The sequence below is a fragment of the Buteo buteo genome, chromosome 14 (assembly GCF_964188355.1).
Source record: "Buteo buteo chromosome 14, bButBut1.hap1.1, whole genome shotgun sequence".
Classification (NCBI taxonomy): Eukaryota; Metazoa; Chordata; class Aves; order Accipitriformes; family Accipitridae; genus Buteo; species Buteo buteo.
This window is the reverse complement of record NC_134184.1, coordinates 22160417-22171470: the sequence shown is the minus strand read 5'-3', so window position 1 is coordinate 22171470 and position 11054 is coordinate 22160417.

Genomic DNA, 11054 nt, shown 5'->3' with positions numbered 1-11054 from the left:
AACCTTTAAACAATCATGGCAATTGGGAGAGGTGCCCGAAGACTGAAGGAAAACAAAAGTCACTCTTATCTTCAAAAAGGGCAAGAAAGAGGACCTATGGAACTACAGGCTGGTCAACCCCTCCTGGATTCCTGAGAAGGTGCTGTTTTGGGTTTGTGTGGTGGGGTTTTTGGTAGCAGGGGAGGGGCTGCAGGGCAGGCTCCTGCTGCTGGAAGCTGCTGGAAGCTTCCCCGGCTGGGAGCCGGACCCGCCTCTGGGAGAACAGATTCCAGAGGGGAAACCTGCCAGGAGTCGGGGGATGGGGATGGGAGAGGAACCCCTGTGCAGATCCCGAGGGCAGGGAGGAAGGAGGGGATGCCCCTGCAGCCCGTGGGGAGACCAGGCGGCAGGCTGTGTCCCCCCAGCCCGCGGAGGGGAGCGGGGGAGCAGATGCCCACCTGCAGCCCGGGGAGAGAGGAGCCCACGCCGGAGCAGGGGGTGGAGGCCCCCCAAGATGGCCGCCGCTCCCTGGGGAAGCCCGAGCGGCAGAGACAAGGTGTGACGGACTGACCCCAACCCCCATTCCCCGTCCCCCTGCGCCACCGGGGGGGAGGAGGGAGAGAGAACCGGGAGTGGGGCTGAGCCGGGAAGGAGGGAGGGCTGGGGGAAGGTGTGCTCAGGTTTGGGTTTACTTCTCATTATCTTTGTTTTGATTTGATTGGCAGTAAATTAAATTGATTTTGTTCTTCCCCAAGTTGAGCCTGTCTTTTGCCCGTGACCATAATTGGTGAGTGATCCCTCCCTGTCCTTGTCTCAACCCATGAGCTTTTCTTTATATTTTCTCCTCCTCGTCCCACTGGGGCTGGGGAGGGGAGGTGTGAGCGAGCGGCTTTGTGGTGCTTTGTTACCAGCTGGGCTTAAAGCAGAACAGGTGCTCAAGCAACTAATCCATGAAACTATTTCCAGGTTCATGAAGGACAAGGGGGTGATCAGGAGTAGTCAGCATGGATTCACCAAGGCAAAGTCATGCTTGACAGACCTGATAACTTTCTACAGTTAAAGGACTGGCTTGGTAGATGAGGGGAAAGAAGTGGACACTTTTCTACCTTGACTTCAGAAAGACTTTTGACATTGTTTGCCCATGAGTTTTACCTTTTTCCTTCCTATTCTCTCCCCCATCCCGCTGGGTGGGGGTGGGAGTGAGTGAGCAGCTGCACGACAAACCAAAACACGGGAAGTTTGTGCTGAACAGAAGGTAACCTTTTTCATGGTAATAGTGACCAAGCACTGACACAGGTTGCCTAGAGAGGTTGTGGAGTCACCATCCTTGGAAGTATTCAGATGCTGTCTGGACGTGGTCCTGGGCAACTGGCTCTAGGTGGCCCTGTTTGAGCAAAGGACCACCTCCAGAGGACTCTTCCAACCTCAACCATTCTGTGATTTTGTGAACTGTTTTATTTTAGAGACCAGGATGAAATCAGTAGTGGAAGTGTCCGACTTCTTATTTTTCCTTCTTTTCTACTTTACTTGACAATTATTAATGAACCATAACCTGTTTACCTGATTATTTTCACTTCACTTCCATTAAGATGACTACACACATGCATGAACATACACACTTCCCTGCAGATACGCCGCTAACAGTCTTCTTCAATATTATCCTTCAGCAATATAATTTATGCATTTTTAGAAACTTCATAAGAGCACAAATAGAAATAGGAATGTTTTATTACAAATTTGTTTCTACTTTTTCAGTAGATCTTTTCTCATGTGGCAAGCCATTAAATCCACTATCACAAATACAACCCAGCAGCCTACTTACATTATAGAAATTAATGCATCAGCTGGTAACTAAATATACATAGCATATATCCAGACTTCACACCTTCAGCTTTCCCCAGAAGTATCGTCAGACCAACATGTTTTACAGAATACACAGAAGATCAACATATTGCAGGTGTTTTCCTTTCTCCTTCTGTTGATTTACAAATCCAGCTTTAAACACTATGTTTAGCATGTAAATAAGACATTGAGTGGAGAGTGTATTTTAACTTGCATTTATGCTTTCCATTTAAATGCAAAAATTGTTCTTTTGCTGAGTATTACAAACCTTTGCTTATAAGATTGTGCTTAATATTTATACTGGGGAAAAGAGCAAGTTGGTTGATTTTATTCTCTTGAAAAAAACAAGAGTTTACCAGTTCTGGCTCTGTTACAAATCTTTTTTGCATCATAGCTCATGACCATTTGCATGTTTTGTTTGTATTCCTGTTTGTTTTGTCAGTTCTCCGCAATTCCAACAAACATAAACTTGCTCCAGCACTTTGTGAATTCACAGTACAATTTAATTGCATGTCAGTTCATACAGATCTCAGTATGCACAGTGATTACAACAAAAGGAGATGATATAAGAGAGAGTGATAGGAATGTGAATAAGAGAATATATGAAGAATGGGAATGTGAATATTAGCTATAGGCTATCCGTGATAAGTTTTGAACTATATTATAGATATTATTTCTCTTTTCTGAGTATTGTAGAGAAACACAGAGAAGACTGAAGACAACAGGAAGCTGAGCTGAGAAATAAAGAAAGTTCATAGGGGTTTAGTATTGAACAGCTTCAGAATCAGCACTGATATGACAGTGGATGTAAATATGCAATATGATTTCACCAATACAGGAAACTAAACAGTGTGCTGGAAAGAAGAAAAAAAACCCAAACCCCACACAACAAAATACGAGAAACAAAAGAAAAATACTTAAAAAAACCAACAAATGGAGACCAAGAATATAACCCCAATTTGCTTGTTCTTAGTGCCATCCTTAATTATTGTCAGGTGTTCATAAAAAATAACAAGAAGCATCTCAGAAATATCAAAGACTGGGAAGAGGAAAACATATAAAGAAGAATGAAGAATAAAGTGTTTTCATCCTAAGTCAATTCAGGTTCCTCATACTATGTTAAGTATGAAAAAGACTTTGGAAGACTAATCCATTCTTGACAGACATTTGTGTCATCTGTTTAAAAGAACCTTCAACAGAAGGTTGACAGGTTTCTTTGGTAAACTTTCCAGTTCTTCATTACCTGTTCCCTCCAAAAGTGTTTTCTAATATCTCTTATACTAGACAATGAATCTTTTTTCCTTGCAATTTAAGCCCATTACTTCTTTTCTGATACAGAGAGCACATTATCTCTTTCTTTGAAATAGTTTTTATTTTCTTGAAATCTGTTATCACATTCTTCCTAAATCTTCTCTTTATTCTATCTTTCCTTGCAGGTTATAATCTCAAGACCTTCAATCAGTATTTCTGCTCTGGTTGGCACTCTCACCAATTGGTACCTACTCATTATAAAGCCTGGTAGAAAAAAATTTCATGTAGTATGCAAGTCTATTCATGAATGCTGAATTGAATAAAAGGATGACTGCATGTATCTTCTAGGCCACAAGAAATGTTTTAGCATAATATCTACTTTTTTTTTAATTTTAACAATACTATGATGTTGTTGACTTACTCATGCTTACCTTGGGATCCTGTCTAACTTTGAGACCTGCAGAACTTTTACCTAGACAGTTGTCACCTAATTTGTATGTGTTCAATTTATTATTGCTGCCTAAGTGAGTATCTTGCAGTTGTCCCTATTGAATCGCATCCTATTATTTCAAACCTACCTCCAATTTGTCAAGATTATTTTGAATTCTATTCCTGTCCTCCAAGACACTTGTATTCTCTCCTGAGCTTGATATCATATGTAAATATTCTCTATTCTAGCATCCAGGCTATTCATACTGAAGCTCCAGCATGGCATCTTCAGACTACTGAAGCAGTCCTCTCAAGAGCAGTACATAGAACAGCAAAAGAAAACTAAAGAAATATGGTATGCAAAGCAAATGTGTCAGTGGAAAAAAAAAAAAAAAAGCAGAATAAGAATCAAAGCAAGCCTATATATGACTGTGCTGCAGGAAGGAGAAGTGTGTCTGGATAGTTCTATCATTAAACAAGGTGACCCCTGGTAAAAATCAATAATGATCCTTTTTTTGTTTGTTTGTTTGTTTATGTTCATAACTAGTTTATCTGTAAGTCACCTTCAGGTATCTTCAAGGAAAAGAACTTTCTTCTTGTCCTGAAGCTTTTAGGTATTCTGTGCATATATGGACTCTTGCAAGAGAAAATCATGTGTTCCAAAATACTGTATAAATGAAAGGGAGAGTCAGTGACTGACATAGTGATCTCTGTTCCTCTTTACCAAGTGGGACAGATCATCTGATTCTGCTTGTCTTTAGCTAGTTTTAACCTCCACAGTGAATAGACATCAAGATGTTGCATCCTCTAGCTATAACCATAGCAACAAGAAGAAATATGGCAGTGTTAGTTCTGTGTTTCTATTTTCATTCCAATCTTCTTCCTTTCCCAATTTCAGGATATTACTATAGTTGAAGTAGAGGATGACTGCAATGTCAGTGAATTAAACACAGAATAAATAGAAATATGCTATGGTACAGTCAAGCAACAGTACTCAAACAGTTCTCTTCCATTTCCACAGCACAGGTTGTAGATCCATGAGTCCCACCAGCTGAAGAATCAGTAATGACAGTCATTAGCTACACTTCCTTTTCCTCTCCAAACAGCAATCACAGATTACTTAGTTCATATTAACATTATGTTGTGATAGTATCAGTAACAGGTATAGCCACAAGATGTGTGTAAAAATGTGGACCAATGCTTTTAACTGCATGCTACATGCTTAGTGCAGCCACTTCACACTGGCTACTGCTTCTTTTATACAGTCCATTTTTAACAGAAGAATGTTTCAATAACAATCATTGGCCAGATTCATGACTCATTAATCACCACATTTTCTTTCTCTATATATTTAACTATCATGTAACAGCTCTGCTCTAAATTCTGTATCTTCTGCTACCTATGAGCTAATTTAATCTTTGGCCTTAGTAGCATGAAATTAAAGATAACTTTAGTTTATTGTATTTCTTTTGTGGTAGGTTGACCCTGGCTGGGCGGCAGGTGCCCACCACAGCCACTCTATCACTCCCCCTCCTCAGCTGGACAGGGGAGAGAAAATATAACAAAAGGCTCGTGGGTCAAGATAAGGACAGTTTAATAAAGTGAAAGGAAAGGTCATGCACAAAAGCAAAGAAAAACAAATGATGTTATTCTCTTCTTCCTATCAGCAGGCGATGTCTGGCCACTTCCTAGGAAGCGGGACTTCAGTACGTGTAGTGGTTGCTCCAGAAGATGAAAATGCCCCCTTCCGTCTCCCTTTACTTAGCTTTTATAGCTGAGCTGACGTCATATCGTATGGAATATCTGTTTGGTTAGTATAGGTCAGCTGTCCTGGCTATGTCCCCTCCCAAGATCTTGCCCAGCCCCAGCCTGCCGTTGAGGGGGGCGAAAATGTTGGAGAGACAGCCTTGATGCCATGCCAGCACTGCTCAGCAGTAGCCAAAACACTGGTGTGTTATCAACACCTTTCTAGCTACCAATGCAGAGCACAGCACTACGGGGGCTGCTATGGGGAGAATTAACTCCATCTCAGCCAGACCCAATACATCTTTCAACGGTGTATTTTACTTTTCTGAATTATAGACATATATAAAATTCATACACCACCACCACCACCCAAAAAAAAAAAAAAAAAGATAATGAAAACAGGAAAACAGCAGAGCACGATGTTGGGCACAATGCAGTAGTCATTGTTATGTTCAAAGATAGCCATGACTTCGTAATGGTGAAAACTAGGAAAGTGCACTCTTTGTGGCAGACTGAAAGGATTACATCCTCCTGTTAATGCATCTGGAGTAACATAGTATACTGCACCTATGTAGATTATGAAAGATTCTGGCTAGAAAAGATAAGAATCTTTTATTTATTGTAATTTAAGTCTGGCTAAAATTCTCACTCTCAGTTGTACACCATGGATAGGCAACTGTTTGAGATGAACTTTTCATGTTTATTTATAAGCTTCTCTCCCGTTGTCTACTGAATATTCTCAAAATAATGTATTTCTACTGTATACATTCTACCTACTCCACAGTGTATTTAATATATGAAATCCAATTAATAGAATTTTAATTCTGGTAGAACAATTCTCACACACCGGTAATTATGATTAATGCACATGGGATACAAATTCTAGTCATGCTGATGGTAGTAAAGGCTATTAAATATATAGCAGATGTAATCACTTTGTTAAGGCTACTTAAAAAATGCCAGCATTTTGACTTGAAAGGACAGTGTATTAACATCTGTTATTCTTCAGAGCTTTCCCAATGCATGTCTGTATGTGCAGTTGTGTATGTGCCAACATGCCTGTGTGCAATGGTGTGTGTATATGCATCCATGTCAGTTTGGCTGAAGCAAAATAATACCTGTTTCTCTTTACAGAAAGAAAATATAAAATAATCTAGATCACAATTCTGCTGCCTTTCAATGAGGTATAGATTTGCTATTTGCATGTGTATTCTTGTTTAGTTTTTGAGTTGAAGCTTTGTATTTAACTGTGTAAAGCAGGATCTCTAAAATGCAGTAAAGTTCAAAAGTGAACAAAAGATTAATTCATTGTGGTTCTAGCCTACCTTCTTGTACATCTGAACCCCTAAACCTACAAAAAAAGATTCATTTCTCAGGAAAGATTTTTTTAAAACTGTGGGTATGAAATCTATTTTTCATCCCTGAAAGTGGTGATGTGCACAAATAGTAAGATCCTAAGAATGTTGTCAAATTAGTACATATTATACTAAATAAATGTAAGTATATTTCACTCATAATTTAGGAGTTAGTTATCTAGTTTTGTTCAGTCATTCTGTACTGAATTACAGTGAGACTTTTTCTAGAATGCATGTGTAAGATCTAGTTTGCTTTAAATTTCCTGAATGACTTTGAGAATCAATGCACCTTTGGCAATCTGTTGCATATGCTTGAATATTTTTTATCAACATTATTTTGGTCAAGAGACGAAAAGGTGAAGGCATTAATTGGACATAAAATATGTTTACATTGCATAATTACTTGTTTTGCATGTAATTTTTTTAATCTGAATTCTCACTAAGATCAACAGAAGTCTTTATACATGAGTAACGAGTTAGGGAAGCAGTAAGGGTTTAGATTTTTCTTGTCACAGTTTCATAGCAAAGAATGAACTTTTGAAACTTCAGATATGGTGGAAGAGAGAAACTAAAAAATAGGAGGAAGTATGTAACATTTCAAGTACAGTTTCATTCCTGCTCAGCTACTCTTCTTATTCCTTGTTTCTTTCACTTTAAAATGCTAGCTTTAGTCCTGATTTTTCCTAGATTTTAGCACAATGAAAACTTCAATAAATTTTCTTCTGTCATGAAATCAATTTTGTTTTCCATCAATTTTCTAAACAAAAGTAAACTTTACTATATGTAGCTGTAATTCTAATCACTATTTTTCTTAGTAGAAACAAATAGTCCATCCATTTTTCTCTGTCCTGTTAGTCTTTCTTTGCTATGAAACCTTTTGTAGGGAAAATATATGAGTAATTTCTAATTTGACTATGTAGTTTCAGAGAGCAATTTAGGTATGTTAAGAAGGTATGATGCTTCCCATTTGTCTTCTCACTTTATTTACTGTCCTCTATTGGTTTCTGATTTTACATTTTATTGGTATTTTAATTCTTCTGATTGGCTTCTTTTTCTCATAATACATTATTACTCCTGTTTTGATGTCCTATGTATTTTCCTTCATATGTCCATTTAATCTTGAATAATTAATGAAAATAATCATAGCTCTCTAGACGCTGATTTTGGCATGTAGTCTTACTGTTAGCTGTCAGCTTACAAAACATAGTGCTCCTATGAGGGCAGTTTCAAAAAGTCACACAACTCAATTATTCACTTCCACAGAGCAAGAATCACAATGTGTTAATACTTTCCGATAGTGGATTTTATGTTTTGGCAATAGATCACAGTAAGGCTGCAGCTTTTCAAAATCTGGCAGAATAAAGGAGAGTCACCAGATGGAGTCCTCAGGTAACATACTGAAATCAATGTAGTTTATTAATACAGAAGTGTTTGGGTAGGCTGTGTATTAATCTCAACCTTCAAAAGCAGACTGACAGTGACTTGCCAGATTTTGGAGTTCACAGAAAAAGAGACCCTGGTAACTGATGAAGTTATTTCACATATTTGCCTACATTTATTTTAAAGAATCTTTGGAAGGCTTGTCTACCATGTGCCACTCTATTTCTCTGTCTTCCCAGCCAAACAGATAGAGTTCAGCCTACCCATTTAAAAGGAGCCCAGGCCGAATAATTATATACTCCAATTGTTCTCCATCTGCTGCTTGCTTGATCTACAAATGCCTTTTCTTGTACCAGGAAGCAAACAGCAGAAACTCAGCTGTTCAGAATTTCCATCTGGGAAATTGCAAGTTGCTATGTTCCAGTACCTAGAAGAAGAACCTATTCCTGCATATACTTAAGTGTAGATCAAAATTTATAGGAAGGGGAAATAATTTTTAAAATGAAAATTATCTAATTTCCACTGGACTAATACTAAAGGGTAAGCAGGAAAAAATCAAGTGGCAGATAAGCTGCCTATGATACCTTTTACTAAGCTAGAGCTCTGCAAATTAGAACACCCTTGGAAATGTGGATGATAGCTATATCCATATGGTACTGGGGAACTCCAGGAAACTTTTCTTAGGGTCAGGTTCATACTTCTTCTGGATTCATGTGCCTCCAAGCCTTTTACATGAGGTACACCTATTAAAACCACAGGGAAAAGATTGTTGTGTCTAAAGCTTAGAACAAAGTGATATAAATCTGATTTCTTTTAAATGCATATTTGGCATAAACCAAATGTCTACCAGCAGAAATATAACTCTGGGGCTTTTTTTCATTATGTTGCCAAAATATACAATGACAAAATTTTCAAAATGAAAATTTTTACGCTTTTTGCTTTTCAAATTTAGTATAATTTGCTTTTTTATTATAGAAACAGAATTTTCCTAGTTGAACTAAATGTTTTGCTTGAACTAAAAGAAAACAAAGGGGTTTTTTTAGTAGCAGTATTGAATTTTTTCTGGATAGAGGGCAACTCTCCAAAGTAAATTATTTTCACAACTAAAATTTAATCTTGTTCAAAAGAGCCAATTTATTTTAAAATCTACATTTTAAAATTTTACCATGCTATTATTTAAAAGATTTATATGACTCCAAGACATGCTGGAGCAAAATCTTCTAGTAGCAACATATTCTGGAGGACAGCAAAACAGCAGATGTATACGTGGAAGTAGGGGAAAAAAAACTCCAAACCTACCTGATACTCACTATTATATATATATACATACATATATATATATATATATATACATATACACCAAAAAAAAGTAGTCAAAGATGGGAATATCATTGTATTTGGTGTCTGTGCCTGGGTCCTGATAGCAGGGTGCTGCAGGGCGGCCTCTGTGAGGACACAGCCAGTTCCAGATGTCTCCAATGGACCCACCGCAGGGCATCACTTAGCCCTGCAGCCAAGGTGATGGGGCCTCTGGGAAAACATATTTGAGAAAAGGCAGAAAACACTACACAAAAGTGTGAGGAGGGAAAAAAAAGAAACAAAAATGTGAGAAACAGTCATGTGAACACAAAGAAGGTGCAGAGATTCTGCTGGAAGCTACGTCAAGTCATATGGATGCCAGAGAGGTGGTTAGAGACAGGCAACATGGCTTCAAGAAAGGCAAATTGTGCCTGACTAATCTGGGGGCCTCCTACAATGGAGTGACTGCATTGGTGGATAAGGGAAGAGCAATTGATGTCAACTCCCTGGACTTCTGTAAGGCATTTGATAAAGTCCCACACAATATCCTTGTTGCTAAATTGGAGCAATATGGGTTTGGTGGACAGACCATTCGATGGATAAGGAATTGGCTGGATGGTCACATCCAAAGAGTTGCAGTCAATGTCTCTATGTCCAAATGAAGAACAGTAACACGTGGTGTCCCTCAGGGGTCTGTACTGGGACTGGTACTGCTCAGTATCTTTATTAATGACATAGACAGTGGGACTGAGTGCACCCTCAGCATGTTTGTGGATGACACCAAGCTGAGTGGTGCAGTTGATATGCTTGAGGGAAAGGATGCCATCCAGAAGGACCTTGGCAAGCTTGAGAATTGGGTCAATGTGAACCTCAGGAAGGGGGTGAGACAGTGGAAGAGGTTGCCCAGAGAAGTTGTGGATGCACCACCTCTGGAAGCATTCAAGGTCAGATTGGAGGGGCTTTGAGCAACCTGATCTAGTGAAAGATGTCCCTGCCCACAGCAGGGGTGTTGGAACTACATGATGTTTAAAGGTCCCTTCCAACTCAAACCATTCCCCTGCAGCCTGTGGAGAGACGACAGTGGAGCGAATATCCACACTGTAGGCCAGGCGAAAGACCCATGCTGGTGCAGGGAAATAGCATGAGGAGGAAGGTGCATCAGAGAGAAACCGTTATGGATTGACCACAAACCCCCATTCCCCATCACCCTTGCACCGCTCTAGAGGGGGAGGTAGAGGATTCAGGAATAAAAGCATAAAGTTGAGCCTGGGAAGAAGGGTGGGGGTGGGGGAAAATGTTTTAGAGTTTGGGGGTTGGTTTTTTTGCCTTTTTTTCTCACAATCCTATTCTTTTTAATTGGCAATAAATTATTTTTCCCCAAATCAAGTCTGTTTTGCCTGTGATGGTAACTGGTAACAAATGCGCCTGTCTCTATCTTGACCTATTGGCTTTTTTATCCCCTTGCTCTGCTGAGAAGGGGGAGTGAGAGAGTGGCTGGGTGGGCATCTGGCAACCAGCCAAGGTCAACCCACCATGATACTGCATTTGAGAAATGCCAGGCAATATGTGGAATTCCAAACTGCTTCCTGCATCAGCCTCAGTAGCTCATGCAGCAGGATGCCTGCATTGTCACGATTAAGAATGTGCCAACATTCCCTTTGTCAAACCTCTACATTCAGGGGATTAGAATAGCATGGCATTAAAAATTCTTTCTGAGCTGAAACTAAGCTTACGGTACTTAGGCTGTAATGGCAATGCTGATGTGTAAGGCTC